Genomic DNA, 13,233 nt, shown 5'->3' with positions numbered 1-13,233 from the left:
CCCTCCCAGACGCCTTCTCCAGGCGCAGGAAACGCGCCGGGGCCGCCTGCTCCTGGGACAGCCCACGGGGGTCTCTGGCAAGGGCGGGAGACGGCCGGGGCTGGGAGGCTTGGGGCCGGCGGCGTCGCGGCGCTTGCGGCGGGGGGAGGGGAGCGGTCGCCTTCCGCTCGGCGGGCGGCGGGTCCCGGGGCCCCGCCCCGGGGGCCGTGGAAACATCTGGCGGGCAGGACAGGCCGGGGCGGCCTGGAGCGCGCAGCGGGCCCCGGGCGCGGGCGCGCTGGGGCTCGGCGGGCCGCCCGGCACGGGGCGGCCGAGAAAGGAAAGAGAGCAAGGAAGGAAAAGGAGAGAGAGGGCCAAAGAAAAAGCCTACGGCACCCGGTATTCCCAGGCGGTCTCCCATCCAAGTACTAACCAGGCCCGACCCTGCTTAGCTTCCGAGATCAGACGAGATCGGGCGCGTTCAGGGTGGTATGGCCGTAGACGCTGGAGGCGGCCTCCCGGCGCCCCAAGAGCCCGCGCCTGCTCCCCTCCGCGGCCCCCGGACCCCCGCACGCCCCGGCTGCGCCCGCGCCGCCTGCCGCGCGCCGCCCCGGGCCCCCGGAGACCCCCGCGGTGCGGGGCCCTGCCGGGGCGGCGCGCGCTTCCCTTCCCGAGCCCAGGGACGGTGCGGGGGGCGGGGGGGGGGACGACGACGACGACAGCGCTTTTGCGGGAGGGACGCCCTGGGGGGCGCCCAAGGGGGTGCCCTCCCCACCCGCTCCGGACGCGGCCCCCTTGCGGGTGGCGGAGGGCGGGGACCGCCCCCGGCCTCCCGGGCCCCCCGCAAGCCGCCTCGGGATGGGGGGGGTGGGGGGTGGGGGGGGCGCGGCGTTGCCTGGGCCCCCGGCCGGGTGCCTCCCCTGTAGGCGGCTTGCGGGATCGCGCCGTTCCCCGCCTTTCGGGGCACCGGGTCCCCCAAGGGGGACTCTGCGGTCTTCCCCGGCATAGCGCCGTCCGACGGGGCGCCACGCCGTCTGGGCGTGCCCTGTGGATCCCGGGAGGCGCCCTTCAGTGATGGTGGGGCCGGGGCTCCCATCCAGGAGCCGGGTTCCCAGAGGATGCCACCGGACGTCGCCTCGCACGCCCCGCCCCTCCCAGACGCCTTCTCCAGGCGCAGGAAACGCGCCGGGGCCGCCTGCTCCTGGGACAGCCCACGGGGGTCTCTGGCAAGGGCGGGAGACGGCCGGGGCTGGGAGGCTTGGGGCCGGCGGCGTCGCGGCGCTTGCGGCGGGGGGAGGGGAGCGGTCGCCTTCCGCTCGGCGGGCGGCGGGTCCCGGGGCCCCGCCCCGGGGGCCGTGGAAACATCTGGCGGGCAGGACAGGCCGGGGCGGCCTGGAGCGCGCAGCGGGCCCCGGGCGCGGGCGCGCTGGGGCTCGGCGGGCCGCCCGGCACGGGGCGGCCGAGAAAGGAAAGAGAGCAAGGAAGGAAAAGGAGAGAGAGGGCCAAAGAAAAAGCCTACGGCACCCGGTATTCCCAGGCGGTCTCCCATCCAAGTACTAACCAGGCCCGACCCTGCTTAGCTTCCGAGATCAGACGAGATCGGGCGCGTTCAGGGTGGTATGGCCGTAGACGCTGGAGGCGGCCTCCCGGCGCCCCAAGAGCCCGCGCCTCCTCCGCCTCCGCGGCCCCCGGGCCCCCGCACGCCCCGGCTGCGCCCGCGCCGCCTGCCGCGCGCCTCCCCGGGACCCCGGAGACCCCCGCGGTGCGGGGCCCTGCCGGGGCGGCGCGCGCTTCCCTTCCCGAGCCCAGGGACGGTGCGGGGGGCGGGGGGGGGGACGACGACGACGACAGCGCTTTTGCGGGAGGGACGCCCTGGGGGGCGCCCAAGGGGGTGCCCTCCCCACCCGCTCCGGACGCGGCCCCCTTGCGGGTGGCGGAGGGCGGGGACCGCCCCCGGACTCCCGGGCCACCCGCAAGCCGCCTCGGGATGGGGGGGTGGGAGTTGCGGGGGGCGCGGAGTTGCCTGGGCCCCCTGCCGGGTGCCTCCCCTGTGGGCGGCTTGCGGGATCGCGCCGTTCCCCGCCTTTCGGGGCACCGGGTCCCCCAAGGGGGACTCTGCGGTCTTCCCCGGCATAGCGCGGTCCGACGGGGCGCCACGCCGTCTCGGCGTGCCCTGTGGATCCCGGGAGGCGCCCTTCAGTGATGGTGGGGCCGGGGCTCCCATCCGGGAGCCGGGTTCCCAGAGGATGCCACCGGACGTCGCCTCGCACGCCCCGCCCCTCCCGCCCCTCCCAGACACCTTCTCCAGGCGCACCAAACGCGCCCGGGCCGCCTGCTCCTGGGACAGCCCACGGGGGTCTCTGCCAAGGGCGGGAGACGGCTGGGGCTGGGAGGCTTGGGGCCGGCGGCGTCGTGGGCAGCGGAGCGGCCGCGTTGCGCTGGGCCGGCGGCGGGGCCCGGGGCCCCGCCCCGGGGGCCGAGGAAACATCTGGCGGGCAGGACAGGCCGGGGCGGCTTGGAGCGCGCAGCGAGTCCCTGGCGCGGGCGTGCTGGGGCTCGGCGGTCCGCCCGGCAGGGGGCGGCCGAGAAAGGAAAGAGAGCAAGGAAGGAAAAGGAGAGAGAGGGCCAAAGAAAAAGCCTATGGCACCCGGTATTCCCAGGCGGTCTCCCATCCAAGTACTAACCAGGCCCGACCCTGCTTAGCTTCCGAGATCAGACGAGATCGGGCGCGTTCAGGGTGGTATGGCCGTAGACGCTGGAGGCGGCCTCCCGGCGCCCCAAGAGCCCGCGCCTCCTCCGCCTCCGCGGCCCCCGGGCCCCCGCACGCCCCGGCTGCGCCCGCGCCGCCTGCCGCGCGCCTCCCCGGGACCCCGGAGACCCCCGCGGTGCGGGGCCCTGCCGGGGCGGCGCGCGCTTCCCTTCCCGAGCCCAGGGACGGTGCGGGGGGCGGGGGGGGGGACGACGACGACGAAAGCGCTTTTGCGGGAGGGACGCCCTGGGGGGCGCCCAAGGGGGTGCCCTCCCCACCCGCTCCGGACGCGGCCCCCTTGCGGGTGGCGGAGGGCGGGGACCGCCCCCGGCCTCCCGGGCCACCCGCAAGCCGCCTCGGGATGGGGGGGTGGGAGTTGCGGGGGGCGCGGCGTTGCCTGGGCCCCCTGCCGGGTGCCTCCCCTGTGGGCGGCTTGCGGGATCGCGCCGTTCCCCGCCTTTCGGGGCACCGGGTCCCCCAAGGGGGACTCTGCGGTCTTCCCCGGCATAGCGCGGTCCGACGGGGCGCCACGCCGTCTCGGCGTGCCCTGTGGATCCCGGGAGGCGCCCTTCAGTGATGGTGGGGCCGGGGCTCCCATCCGGGAGCCGGGTTCCCAGAGGATGCCACCGGACGTCGCCTCGCACGCCCCGCCCCTCCCGCCCCTCCCAGACACCTTCTCCAGGCGCACCAAACGCGCCCGGGCCGCCTGCTCCTGGGACAGCCCACGGGGGTCTCTGCCAAGGGCGGGAGACGGCTGGGGCTGGGAGGCTTGGGGCCGGCGGCGTCGTGGGCAGCGGAGCGGCCGCGTTGCGCTGGGCGGGCGGCGGGGCCCGGGGCCCCGCCCCGGGGGCCGTGGAAACATCTGGCGGGCAGGACAGGCCGGGGCGGCTTGGAGCGCGCAGCGGGTCCCTGGCGCGGGCGTGCTGGGGCTCGGCGGTCCGCCCGGCAGGGGGCGGCCGAGAAAGGAAAGAGAGCAAGGAAGGAAAAGGAGAGAGAGGGCCAAAGAAAAAGCCTACGGCACCCGGTATTCCCAGGCGGTCTCCCATCCAAGTACTAACCAGGCCCGACCCTGCTTAGCTTCCGAGATCAGACGAGATCGGGCGCGTTCAGGGTGGTATGGCCGTAGACGCTGGAGGCGGCCTCCCGGCGCCCCAAGAGCCCGCGCCTGCTCCCCTCCGCGGCCCCCGGGCCCCCGCACGCCCCGGCTGCGCCCGCGCCGCCTGCCGCGCGCCGCCCCGGGCCCCCGGAGACCGCTGCCGTGCGGGGCCCTGCCGGGGCGGCGCGCGCTTCCCTTCCCGAGCCCAGGGACGGTGCGGGGGGGGGGGCGGGGGGGTAGGGGAACCACAGCGCTTTTGCGGGAGGGACGCCCTGGGGGGCGCCCAAGGGGGTGCCCTCCCCACCCGCTCCGGACGCGGCCCCCTTGCGGGTGGCGGAGGGCGGGGACCGCCCCCGGCCTCCCGGACCCCCCGCAAGCCGCCTCGGGATGGGGGGGGTGGGGGGTGGGGGGGGCGCGGCGTTGCCTGGGCCCCCGGCCGGGTGCCTCCCCTGTAGGCGGCTTGCGGGATCGCGCCGTTCCCCGCCTTTCGGGGCACCGGGTCCCCAAGGGGGACTCTGCGGTCTTCCCCGGCATAGCGCCGTCCGACGGGGCGCCACGCCGTCTCGGCGTGCCCTGTGGATCCCGGGAGGCGCCCTTCAGTGATGGTGGGGCCGGGGCTCCCATCCGGGAGCCGGGTTCCCAGAGGATGCCACCGGACTTCGCCTCGCACGCCCCGCCCCTCCCAGACTCCTTCTCCAGGCGCACGAAACGCGCCGGGGCCGCCTGCTCCTGGGACAGCCCACGGGGGTCTCTGGCAAGGGCGGGAGACGGCCGGGGCTGGGAGGCTTGGGGCCGGCGGCGTCGGGGCGCTTGCGGCGGGGGGAGGGGAGCGGTCGCCTTCCGCTCGGCGGGCGGCGGGTCCCGGGGCCCCGCCCCGGGGGCCGTGGAAACATCTGGCGGGCAGGACAGGCCGGGGCGGCCTGGAGCGCGCAGCGGGCCCCGGGCGCGGGCGCGCTGGGGCTCGGCGGGCCGCCAGGCACGGGGCGGCCGAGAAAGGAAAGAGAGCAAGGAAGGAAAAGGAGAGAGAGGGCCAAAGAAAAAGCCTATGGCACCCGGTATTCCCAGGCGGTCTCCCATCCAAGTACTAACCAGGCCCGACCCTGCTTAGCTTCCGAGATCAGACGAGATCGGGCGCGTTCAGGGTGGTATGGCCGTAGACGCTGGAGGCGGCCTCCCGGCGCCCCAAGAGCCCGCGCCTGCTCCCCTCCGCGGCCCCGGGACCCCCGCACGCCCCGGCTGCGCCCGCGCCGCCTGCCGCGCGCCGCCCCGGGCCCCCGGAGACCGCTGCCGTGCGGGGCCCTGCCGGGGCGGCGCGCGCTTCCCTTCCCGAGCCCAGGGACGGTGCGCGGGGGGGGCGGGGGGGTAGGGGAACCACAGCGCTTTTGCGGGAGGGACGCCCTGGGGGGCGCCCAAGGGGGTGCCCTCCCCACCCGCTCCGGACGCGGCCCCCTTGCGGGTGGCGGAGGGCGGGGACCGCCCCCGGCCTCCCGGGCCCCCCGCAAGCCGCCTCGGGATGGGGGGGGTGGGGGGTGGGGGGGGCGCGGCGTTGCCTGGGCCCCCGGCCGGGTGCCTCCCCTGTAGGCGGCTTGCGGGATCGCGCCGTTCCCCGCCTTTCGGGGCACCGGGTCCCCCAAGGGGGACTCTGCGGTCTTCCCCGGCATAGCGCCGTCCGACGGGGCGCCACGCCGTCTGGGCGTGCCCTGTGGATCCCGGGAGGCGCCCTTCAGTGATGGTGGGGCCGGGGCTCCCATCCGGGAGCCGGGTTCCCAGAGGATGCCACCGGACGTCGCCTCGCACGCCCCGCCCCTCCCAGACGCCTTCTCCAGTCGCACGAAACGCGCCCGGGCCGCCTGCTCCTGGGACAGCCCACGGGGGTCTCTGCCAAGGGCGGGAGACGGCTGGGGCTGGGAGGCTTGGGGCCGGCGGTGTCGTGGGCAGCGGAGCGGCCGCGTTGCGCTGGGCGGGCGGCGGGGCCCGGGGCCCCGCCCCGGGGGCCGTGGAAACATCTGGCGGGCAGGACAGGCCGAGGCGGCTTGGAGCGCGCAGCGGGCCCCGGGCGCGGGCGTGCTGGGGCTCGGCGGGCCGCCCGGCACCGGGCGGCCGAGAAAGGAAAGAGAGCAAGGAAGGAAAAGGAGAGAGAGGGCCAAAGAAAAAGCCTACGGCACCCGGTATTCCCAGGCGGTCTCCCATCCAAGTACTAACCAGGCCCGACCCTGCTTAGCTTCCGAGATCAGACGAGATCGGGCGCGTTCAGGGTGGTATGGCCGTAGACGCTGGAGGCGGCCTCCCGGCGCCCCAAGAGCCCGCGCCTCCTCCGCCTCCGCGGCCCCCGGGCCCCCGCACGCCCCGGCTGCGCCCGCGCCGCCTGCCGCGCGCCTCCCCGGGCCCCCGGAGACCGCTGCGGTGCGGGGCCCTGCCGGGGCGGCGCGCGCTTCCCTTCCCGAGCCCAGGGACGGTGCGGGGGGGGGGGCGGGGGGGTAGGGGAACCACAGCGCTTTTGCGGGAGGGACGCCCTGGGGGGCGCCCAAGGGGGTGCCCTCCCCACCCGCTCCGGACGCGGCCCCCTTGCGGGTGGCGGAGGGCGGGGACCGCCCCCGGCCTCCCGGGCCACCCGCAAGCCGCCTCGGGATGGGGGGGGTGGGGGGTGGGGGGGGCGCGGCGTTGCCTGGGCCCCCGGCCGGGTGCCTCCCCTGTTGGCGGCTTGCGGGATCGCGCCGTTCCCCGCCTTTCGGGGCACCGGGTCCCCCAAGGGGGACTCTGCGGTCTTCCCCGGCATAGCGCCGTCCGACGGGGCGCCACGCCGTCTGGGCGTGCCCTGTGGATCCCGGGAGGCGCCCTTCAGTGATGGTGGGGCCGGGGCTCCCATCCGGGAGCCGGGTTCCCAGAGGATGCCACCGGACGTCGCCTCGCACGCCCCGCCCCTCCCAGACGCCTTCTCCAGGCGCACGAAACGCGCCGGGGCCGCCTGCTCCTGGGACAGCCCACGGGGGTCTCTGGCAAGGGCGGGAGACGGCCGGGGCTGGGAGGCTTGGGGCCGGCGGCGTCGGGGCGCTTGCGGCGGGGGGAGGGGAGCGGTCGCCTTCCGCTCGGCGGGCGGCGGGTCCCGGGGCCCCGCCCCGGGGGCCGTGGAAACATCTGGCGGGCACGACAGGCCGGGGCGGCCTGGAGCGCGCAGCGGGCCCCGGGCGCGGGCGCGCTGGCGCTCGGCGGGCCGCCCGGCACGGGGCGGCCGAGAAAGGAAAGAGAGCAAGGAAGGAAAAGGAGAGAGAGGGCCAAAGAAAAAGCCTACGGCACCCGGTATTCCCAGGCGGTCTCCCATCCAAGTACTAACCAGGCCCGACCCTGCTTAGCTTCCGAGATCAGACGAGATCGGGCGCGTTCAGGGTGGTATGGCCGTAGACGCTGGAGGCGGCCTCCCGGCGCCCCAAGAGCCCGCGCCTCCTCCGCCTCCGCGGCCCCCGGGCCCCCGCACGCCCCGGCTGCGCCCGCGCCGCCTGCCGCGCGCCTCCCCGGGACCCCGGAGACCCCCGCGGTGCGGGGCCCTGCCGGGGCGGCGCGCGCTTCCCTTCCCGAGCCCAGGGACGGTGCGGGGGGCGGGGGGGGGGGGACGACGACGACGACAGCGCTTTTGCGGGAGGGACGCCCTGGGGGGCGCCCTAGGGGGTGCCCTCCCCACCGGCTCCGGACACGGCCCCCTTGCGGGTGGCGGAGGGCGGGGACCGCCCCCGGCCTCCCGGGCCACCCGCAAGCCGCCGGGGGGATGGGGTGGGGGTTGCGCGGCGTTGCCTGGGCCCCCTGCCGGGTGCCTCCGCGGCGGGCGGCGCGCGGGATCACGCCGTTCCCCGCCTTTCGGGGCACCGGGTCCCCCAAGGGGGACTCTGCGGTCTTCCCCGGCATAGCGCGGTCCGACGGGGCGCCACGCCGTCTGGGCGTGCCCTGTGGATCCCGGGAGGCGCCCTTCAGTGATGGTGGGGCCGGGGCTCCCATCCGGGAGCCGGGTTCCCAGAGGATGCCACCGGACGTCGCCTCGCACGCCCCGCCCCTCCCAGACGCCTTCTCCAGGCGCACGAAACGCGCCGGGGGCCGCCTGCTCCTGGGACAGCCCACGGGGGTCTCTGGCAAGGGCGGGAGACGGCCGGGGCTGGGAGGCTTGGGGCCGGCGGCGTCGGGGCGCTTGCGGCGGGGGGAGGGGAGCGGTCGCCTTCGGCTCGGCGGGCGGCGGGTCCCGGGGCCCTGCCCCGGGGGCCGTGGAAACATCTGGCGGGCAGGACAGGCCGGGGCGGCCTGAGCGCGCAGCGGGTCCCGGGCGCGGGCGCGCTGGCGCTCGGCGGGCCGCCCGGCACGGGGCGGCCGAGAAAGGAAAGAGAGCAAGGAAGGAAAAGGAGAGAGAGGGCCAAAGAAAAAGCCTACGGCACCCGGTATTCCCAGGCGGTCTCCCATCCAAGTACTAACCAGGCCCGACCCTGCTTAGCTTCCGAGATCAGACGAGATCGGGCGCGTTCAGGGTGGTATGGCCGTAGACGCTGGAGGCGGCCTCCCGGCGCCCCAAGAGCCCGCGCCTCCTCCGCCTCCGCGGCCCCCGGGCCCCCGCACGCCCCGGCTGCGCCCGCGCCGCCTGCCGCGCGCCTCCCCGGGCCCCCGGAGACCCCCGCGGTGCGGGGCCCTGCCGGGGCGGCGCGCGCTTCCCTTCCCGAGCCCAGGGACGGTGCGGGGGGGGGGGCGGGGGGGTAGGGGAACCACAGCGCTTTTGCGGGAGGGACGCCCTGGGGGGCGCCCAAGGGGGTGCCCTCCCCACCCGCTCCGGACGCGGCCCCCTTGCGGGTGGCGGAGGGCGGGGACCGCCCCCGGCCTCCCGGGCCCCCCGCAAGCCGCCTCGGGATGGGGGGGGTGGGGGGTGGGGGGGGCGCGGCGTTGCCTGGGCCCCCGGCCGGGTGCCTCCCCTGTAGGCGGCTTGCGGGATCGCGCCGTTCCCCGCCTTTCGGGGCACCGGGTCCCCCAAGGGGGACTCTGCGGTCTTCCCCGGCATAGCGCCGTCCGACGGGGCGCCACGCCGTCTGGGCGTGCCCTGTGGATCCCGGGAGGCGCCCTTCAGTGATGGTGGGGCCGGGGCTCCCATCCGGGAGCCGGGTTCCCAGAGGATGCCACCGGACGTCGCCTCGCACGCCCCGCCCCTCCCAGACGCCTTCTCCAGGCGCAGGAAACGCGCCGGGGCCGCCTGCTCCTGGGACAGCCCACGGGGGTCTCTGGCAAGGGCGGGAGACGGCCGGGGCTGGGAGGCTTGGGGCCGGCGGCGTCGGGGCGCTTGCGGCGGGGGGAGGGGAGCGGTCGCCTTCGGCTCGGCGGGCGGCGGGGCCCGGGGCCCCGCCCCGGGGGCCGTGGAAACATCTGGCGGGCAGGACAGGCCGGGGCGGCCTGAGCGCGCAGCGGGTCCCGGGCGCGGGCGCGCTGGCGCTCGGCGGGCCGCCCGGCACGGGGCGGCCGAGAAAGGAAAGAGAGCAAGGAAGGAAAAGGAGAGAGAGGGCCAAAGAAAAAGCCTAAGGCACCCGGTATTCCCAGGCGGTCTCCCATCCAAGTAATAACCAGGCCCGACCCTGCTTAGCTTCCGAGATCAGACGAGATCGGGCGCGTTCAGGGTGGTATGGCCGTAGACGCTGGAGGCGGCCTCCCCGCGCCCCAAGAGCCCGCGCCTCCTCCGCCTCCGCGGCCCCCGGGCCCCCGCACGCCCCGGCTGCGCCCGCGCCGCCTGCCGCGCGCCTCCCCGGGACCCCGGAGACCCCCGCGGTGCGGGGCCCTGCCGGGGCGGCGCGCGCTTCCCTTCCCGAGCCCAGGGACGGTGCGGGGGGCGGGGGGGGGGACGACGACGACGACAGCGCTTTTGCGGGAGGGACGCCCTGGGGGGCGCCCAAGGGGGTGCCCTCCCCACCCGCTCCGGACGCGGCCCCCTTGCGGGTGGCGGAGGGCGGGGACCGCCCCCGGCCTCCCGGGCCACCCGCAAGCCGCCTCGGGATGGGGGGGTGGGAGGTGCGGGGGGCGCGGAGTTGCCTGGGCCCCCTGCCGGGTGCCTCCCCTGTGGGCGGCTTGCGGGATCGCGCCGTTCCCCGCCTTTCGGGGCACCGGGTCCCCCAAGGGGGACTCTGCGGTCTTCCCCGGCATAGCGCGGTCCGACGGGGCGCCACGCCGTCTCGGCGTGCCCTGTGGATCCCGGGAGGCGCCCTTCAGTGATGGTGGGGCCGGGGCTCCCATCCGGGAGCCGGGTTCCCAGAGGATGCCACCGGACGTCGCCTCGCACGCCCCGCCCCTCCCGCCCCTCCCAGACACCTTCTCCAGGCGCACCAAACGCGCCCGGGCCGCCTGCTCCTGGGACAGCCCACGGGGGTCTCTGCCAAGGGCGGGAGACGGCTGGGGCTGGGAGGCTTGGGGCCGGCGGCGTCGTGGGCAGCGGAGCGGCCGCGTTGCGCTGGGCGGGCGGCGGGGCCCGGGGCCCCGCCCCGGGGGCCGTGGAAACATCTGGCGGGCAGGACAGGCCCGGGCGGCTTGGAGCGCGCAGCGAGTCCCTGGCGCGGGCGTGCTGGGGCTCGGCGGTCCGCCCGGCAGGGGGCGGCCGAGAAAGGAAAGAGAGCAAGGAAGGAAAAGGAGAGAGAGGGCCAAAGAAAAAGCCTATGGCACCCGGTATTCCCAGGCGGTCTCCCATCCAAGTACTAACCAGGCCCGACCCTGCTTAGCTTCCGAGATCAGACGAGATCGGGCGCGTTCAGGGTGGTATGGCCGTAGACGCTGGAGGCGGCCTCCCGGCGCCCCAAGAGCCCGCGCCTCCTCCGCCTCCGCGGCCCCCGGGCCCCCGCACGCCCCGGCTGCGCCCGCGCCGCCTGCCGCGCGCCTCCCCGGGACCCCGGAGACCCCCGCGGTGCGGGGCCCTGCCGGGGCGGCGCGCGCTTCCCTTCCCGAGCCCAGGGACGGTGCGGGGGGCGGGGGGGGGGACGACGACGACGACAGCGCTTTTGCGGGAGGGACGCCCTGGGGGGCGCCCAAGGGGGTGCCCTCCCCACCCGCTCCGGACGCGGCCCCCTTGCGGGTGGCGGAGGGCGGGGACCGCCCCCGGCCTCCCGGGCCACCCGCAAGCCGCCTCGGGATGGGGGGGTGGGAGTTGCGGGGGGCGCGGCGTTGCCTGGGCCCCCTGCCGGGTGCCTCCCCTGTGGGCGGCTTGCGGGATCGCGCCGTTCCCCGCCTTTCGGGGCACCGGGTCCCCCAAGGGGGACTCTGCGGTCTTCCCCGGCATAGCGCGGTCCGACGGGGCGCCACGCCGTCTCGGCGTGCCCTGTGGATCCCGGGAGGCGCCCTTCAGTGATGGTGGGGCCGGGGCTCCCATCCGGGAGCCGGGTTCCCAGAGGATGCCACCGGACGTCGCCTCGCACGCCCCGCCCCTCCCGCCCCTCCCAGACACCTTCTCCAGGCGCACCAAACGCGCCCGGGCCGCCTGCTCCTGGGACAGCCCACGGGGGTCTCTGCCAAGGGCGGGAGACGGCTGGGGCTGGGAGGCTTGGGGCCGGCGGCGTCGTGGGCAGCGGAGCGGCCGCGTTGTGCTGGGCGGGCGGCGGGGCCCGGGGCCCCGCCCCGGGGGCCGTGGAAACATCTGGCGGGCAGGACAGGCCGGGGCGGCTTGGAGCGCGCAGCGGGTCCCTGGCGCGGGCGTGCTGGGGCTCGGCGGTCCGCCCGGCAGGGGGCGGCCGAGAAAGGAAAGAGAGCAAGGAAGGAAAAGGAGAGAGAGGGCCAAAGAAAAAGCCTATGGCACCCGGTATTCCCAGGCGGTCTCCCATCCAAGTACTAACCAGGCCCGACCCTGCTTAGCTTCCGAGATCAGACGAGATCGGGCGCGTTCAGGGTGGTATGGCCGTAGACGCTGGAGGCGGCCTCCCGGCGCCCCAAGAGCCCGCGCCTGCTCCCCTCCGCGGCCCCCGGGCCCCCGCACGCCCCGGCTGCGCCCGCGCCGCCTGCCGCGCGCCGCCCCGGGCCCCCGGAGACCGCTGCCGTGCGGGGCCCTGCCGGGGCGGCGCGCGCTTCCCTTCCCGAGCCCAGGGACGGTGCGGGGGGGGGGCGGGGGGGTAGGGGAACCACAGCGCTTTTGCGGGAGGGACGCCCTGGGGGGCGCCCAAGGGGGTGCCCTCCCCACCCGCTCCGGACGCGGCCCCCTTGCGGGTGGCGGAGGGCGGGGACCGCCCCCGGCCTCCCGGACCCCCCGCAAGCCGCCTCGGGATGGGGGGGGTGGGGGGTGGGGGGGGCGCGGCGTTGCCTGGGCTCCCGGCCGGGTGCCTCCCCTGTAGGCGGCTTGCGGGATCGCGCCGTTCCCCGCCTTTCGGGGCACCGGGTCCCCCAAGGGGGACTCTGCGGTCTTCCCCGGCATAGCGCCGTCCGACGGGGCGCCACGCCGTCTCGGCGTGCCCTGTGGATCCCGGGAGGCGCCCTTCAGTGATGGTGGGGCCGGGGCTCCCATCCGGGAGCCGGGTTCCCAGAGGATGCCACCGGACTTCGCCTCGCACGCCCCGCCCCTCCCAGACTCCTTCTCCAGGCGCACGAAACGCGCCGGGGCCGCCTGCTCCTGGGACAGCCCACGGGGGTCTCTGGCAAGGGCGGGAGACGGCCGGGGCTGGGAGGCTTGGGGCCGGCGGCGTCGGGGCGCTTGCGGCGGGGGGAGGGGAGCGGTCGCCTTCCGCTCGGCGGGCGGCGGGTCCCGGGGCCCCGCCCCGGGGGCCGTGGAAACATCTGGCGGGCAGGACAGGCCGGGGCGGCCTGGAGCGCGCAGCGGGCCCCGGGCGCGGGCGCGCTGGGGCTCGGCGGGCCGCCAGGCTCGGGGCGGCCGAGAAAGGAAAGAGAGCAAGGAAGGAAAAGGAGAGAGAGGGCCAAAGAAAAAGCCTACGGCACCCGGTATTCCCGGGCGGTCTCCCATCCAAGTACTAACCAGGCCCGACCCTGCTTAGCTTCCGAGATCAGACGAGATCGGGCGCGTTCAGGGTGGTATGGCCGTAGACGCTGGAGGCGGCCTCCCGGCGCCCCAAGAGCCCGCGCCTCCTCCGCCTCCGCGGCCCCCGGGCCCCCGCACGCCCCGGCTGCGCCCGCGCCGCCTGCCGCGCGCCTCCCCGGGACCCCGGAGACCCCCGCGGTTCGGGGCCCTGCCGGGGCGGCGCGCGCTTCCCTTCCCGAGCCCAGGGACGGTGCGGGGGGCGGGGGGGGGGACGACGACGACGACAGCGCTTTTGCGGGAGGGACGCCCTGGGGGGCGCCCTAGGGGGTGCCCTCCCCACCGGCTCCGGACACGGCCCCCTTGCGGGTGGCGGAGGGCGGGGACCGCCCCCGGCCTCCCGGGCCACCCGCAAGCCGCCGGGGGGATGGGGTGGGGGTTGCGCGGCGTTGCCTG

General features: G+C 77.4%; 12 non-coding genes across 12 annotated transcripts; all 12 read right to left on the bottom strand.

Annotated features, from left to right (window-relative positions):
• Positions 1-363: 363 nt before the first annotated feature.
• On the bottom strand, positions 364-482 carry LOC148090251 (5S ribosomal RNA). Its single transcript, XR_015713925.1, has one exon. It is a non-coding gene; the product is annotated as a 5S ribosomal RNA (ribosomal RNA).
• Positions 483-1,491: 1,009 nt separating this feature from the next.
• LOC148090250 (5S ribosomal RNA) lies at positions 1,492-1,610 on the bottom strand. Its single transcript, XR_015713923.1, has one exon. It is a non-coding gene; the product is annotated as a 5S ribosomal RNA (ribosomal RNA).
• A 1,004-nt stretch (positions 1,611-2,614) lies between these two features.
• On the bottom strand, positions 2,615-2,733 carry LOC148090249 (5S ribosomal RNA). Its single transcript, XR_015713952.1, has one exon. It is a non-coding gene; the product is annotated as a 5S ribosomal RNA (ribosomal RNA).
• A 1,004-nt stretch (positions 2,734-3,737) lies between these two features.
• LOC148090248 (5S ribosomal RNA) lies at positions 3,738-3,856 on the bottom strand. The gene has a single exon (XR_015713922.1). It is a non-coding gene; the product is annotated as a 5S ribosomal RNA (ribosomal RNA).
• A 1,008-nt stretch (positions 3,857-4,864) lies between these two features.
• LOC148090247 (5S ribosomal RNA) lies at positions 4,865-4,983 on the bottom strand. Its single transcript, XR_015713951.1, has one exon. It is a non-coding gene; the product is annotated as a 5S ribosomal RNA (ribosomal RNA).
• Positions 4,984-5,977: 994 nt separating this feature from the next.
• Positions 5,978-6,096, bottom strand: LOC148090246 (5S ribosomal RNA). The gene has a single exon (XR_015713921.1). It is a non-coding gene; the product is annotated as a 5S ribosomal RNA (ribosomal RNA).
• Positions 6,097-7,106: 1,010 nt separating this feature from the next.
• LOC148090245 (5S ribosomal RNA) lies at positions 7,107-7,225 on the bottom strand. Its single transcript, XR_015713920.1, has one exon. It is a non-coding gene; the product is annotated as a 5S ribosomal RNA (ribosomal RNA).
• Positions 7,226-8,227: 1,002 nt separating this feature from the next.
• Positions 8,228-8,346, bottom strand: LOC148090244 (5S ribosomal RNA). The gene has a single exon (XR_015713919.1). It is a non-coding gene; the product is annotated as a 5S ribosomal RNA (ribosomal RNA).
• A 1,009-nt stretch (positions 8,347-9,355) lies between these two features.
• On the bottom strand, positions 9,356-9,474 carry LOC148090243 (5S ribosomal RNA). The gene has a single exon (XR_015713912.1). It is a non-coding gene; the product is annotated as a 5S ribosomal RNA (ribosomal RNA).
• A 1,004-nt stretch (positions 9,475-10,478) lies between these two features.
• LOC148090242 (5S ribosomal RNA) lies at positions 10,479-10,597 on the bottom strand. Its single transcript, XR_015713950.1, has one exon. It is a non-coding gene; the product is annotated as a 5S ribosomal RNA (ribosomal RNA).
• A 1,004-nt stretch (positions 10,598-11,601) lies between these two features.
• On the bottom strand, positions 11,602-11,720 carry LOC148090241 (5S ribosomal RNA). The gene has a single exon (XR_015713949.1). It is a non-coding gene; the product is annotated as a 5S ribosomal RNA (ribosomal RNA).
• Positions 11,721-12,728: 1,008 nt separating this feature from the next.
• LOC148090240 (5S ribosomal RNA) lies at positions 12,729-12,847 on the bottom strand. The gene has a single exon (XR_015713942.1). It is a non-coding gene; the product is annotated as a 5S ribosomal RNA (ribosomal RNA).
• Between the last annotated feature and the right edge of the window lie 386 nt (positions 12,848-13,233).

The sequence above is a fragment of the Miniopterus natalensis genome, unplaced genomic scaffold, assembly GCF_054644295.1.
Source record: "Miniopterus natalensis isolate mMinNat1 unplaced genomic scaffold, mMinNat1.hap1 Scaffold_75, whole genome shotgun sequence".
Classification (NCBI taxonomy): domain Eukaryota; kingdom Metazoa; phylum Chordata; class Mammalia; order Chiroptera; family Miniopteridae; genus Miniopterus; species Miniopterus natalensis.
Note: the sequence above shows the minus strand (reverse complement) of the source record. Positions and strands in the feature narration are given on the sequence as shown.